We start from the raw sequence: 2,884 nt of genomic DNA, 5'->3' as shown, positions 1-2,884 counted from the left end.
TCCAACTAAGCTCATCACTAATAATGCAACAGCCTTTAAATCCAAAAGGATGATAGGTTTCTGCAACAAGTATCATATAACCCTGGGCCATTCCACAGCCTATTATACTCAGGGAAATGGACTGACAGAATCCTTAAACAAAAGCCTGGTGAACATCATAAAAAAGTTGTTGGAGGACAATAAGAAAACGTGGAATAAAAATCTAGTGAATGCCTTATGGGCAGATAGACGAACCACAAAAAAATCAATTGGTACCTCTCCTTACCAACTAGTTTATGGGATGGAAGTTATTTTTCCATCTTCCTTGGGAACACCAGTGATGAAGCTGCTCCAAGAGTTGCAAGTCGAACCAAATGACATCCAAAGAAGAATCAACCAAACAATTCATTTACAGCAAACTAGGGAAGAAGTGTACATCATATCTCAGATTGTGCAGGAAAGGATCAAGAATATTTTTGATAAAAGGACCAAGGCTAAGTATTTCTACCTTGGTGACAAAGTCCTAAGATGGGAAATTTGATTTCCTATGGAAAGGCCCATATGTCTAGAGGTAATAATGCTTTATTCCTTAGAGAAATGGATAGTACAGAATAAGAAGGTGGATCAATGAATGGTCAGATGCTCAAACACTATTTTGAACTTGACCACTGATTTTACTTTCCATTGTACATATTCAATTCTTTTTTTCAAAAAAAAGTTTAGTTTGGATTGGATGGTGGTCATTGAAGTTGAAGCTCGAAGAGAAGGCCCTAAGCTTCGAAGGATTCACTATCATAAGTATCAATAATGCAGAGGCATAGAGGATAATTTTGCAAGGTAACATCAACAACAATTCAAAGGCTACTGATTTACCAAGTTCTTGACATTTTACCAGGAAATGCCATCCCCAAGAAATGCCATCCCCAAGTGGAGCTACTGTTAGGTTCTTATACCAATAGGAGTCATAATTTTGATTGACTAAAGTTAATCCTTGTAATATTATACATATCTTTGCTTTTTGCAAATGTTTTCAATATTAAAAAATTAAAAAATGTAAAGAGGGTATGTCCTAAAAGAATAATCAAAGGACAAAAAGAATGAAAATAGGTCACAAAAAATGAAAAATATGAACACCATGAAAACAAAAAGACCATGAAAGTGTGCAAGTCAAAATGCCACTACTATTTACTTTTTGATTGTGTGCAACTTGTCACTTATGCCAAAATCTATGAATAGTCAAAATGTTTAAACTTGGCTATTTCATGTGTTCAACTGCATGTTTATAGATAGAGAATAAAATTTGACCAAATAGTGTAACCTTGGTAGATAATTAGGTAGGTAGAGTAAATAAAGGAGCTCAACTCTTTAAACTGAGCCATTAAATGAGATAAGGTTTGATTTAGATAGTTTGCTATGTAAAGAAAAGAAAATATTGATAAGGGTTTTCTAGCTTAAATGCACCCTAATAAAGTGAAGAAAAAATGGTAGAATAAGTAGATGGGTAAGTAGAAGAAAGGTTGCAGAAGTATGGTGATTGATTAGACAAAAAAGATATTTATCATTTTTCATCATATGTTCCAAATATGAATGGAAAATCAAGCATGCAAATGGATTTCAAAGTCAATTAATTAACCTCCCCCATTCACCTCACCTCTTTACTTAACTAATTTCCCATAATAAAGTTCAAAGTACTTAAAAACCTTTAAGTCAAAGAGGCTTAGAGCATTTCTCTGACTTTTGGAGGGACCAAACCCTTGGCTCAAAGATTTATGGATATCAAGTACTAGACTCCCCTCATAAAAGTTCACCCCCCTTCAGTTCGTTCATTTTCTTAATAATACTCCTTTTCCTAAGGTTAAAACACTTTTTGCCTAGGAAAAAGCAATTCTCCCCCCATATAAAACACTTTTCATACCAAAAACCCACAAAACTACTTTACCCTAAGTATTAATGTAAATATGTGAAAAACAGATAATCAACAAAAAAAAGCATTTATTTAGTGTTTTTCCCTTTTCCGCCCATTTTTCATATTAATGACTAACTTTATTATAGTAAATCCCAATAAAATCCCAATATATTTAACTCCTATGTATAAATTAACCCTACACCCAAGTTTAATTATAAACTAAGATTTTCACCTAAAACCCGACCAAAACCTTTAACTGGTCGATCTGCGATCAAGTTAATTAATCCCCCTTTTAATCCTCTGTTAATTACCCCGATGGCCTAATCTCACTTTGAGCCATTATTAACCCTGATACCGCCATAATTAAGTGCCTGTCAGGCCCCCCACTGGCCTCCACACAATTTCTCCACCCGATCACCGCGCAATCGTCCCACTTCCTCATCCAACGGCCCTTATCCATATCGGGCCAACCCGATGTCCATCCTTTACCCGCTCGATAAAGTGGTTTCCCTCCTGGCCCCCAATGCTACGTGTCATCTGATGAGTGGAATCGGTCGGCCCCTCCCAAATACCACCGAGTGCCCAAAGGCTGTGCAAAATAAACTGCTTACCGCCCTCCCACTACGCGACAAATGAACCACTATTCACCTCGTACCCACCAAAAAATAGCTTTTTGCATATAAAAACCAAAAGCCCCAAAATTTTTTGTTTTCACTGAAATTTCATCTGCAAGCCTCTATACGCATGCACGACACCTGCAAATGTCGAAGCCATCAACCCACGTACAATTTCACTCCAAAGACGCCGCGGACAACCTAGTCAGCCTTGCAGCCTATACGAAGCCCATTCAGCCAATTGTAGTCACCAGCCACCCTACTCAGAGCCAATTCACCCCAGTTCTAGGTATATAAACCAGAATTCACCAATTACCCTGTCAATTTCAAAGTAACCAATTACTGAGTGTTTTTAGTTAAGTTAAAAATTAATTAAAAATACTCA

This window comes from Pinus tabuliformis, chromosome 3_2 (genome assembly GCF_031772625.1).
Source record: "Pinus tabuliformis cultivar Carrire ecotype Pingquan chromosome 3_2, CPIR1, whole genome shotgun sequence".
Taxonomy (NCBI): domain Eukaryota; kingdom Viridiplantae; phylum Streptophyta; class Pinopsida; order Pinales; family Pinaceae; genus Pinus; species Pinus tabuliformis.
Note: the sequence above shows the minus strand (reverse complement) of the source record.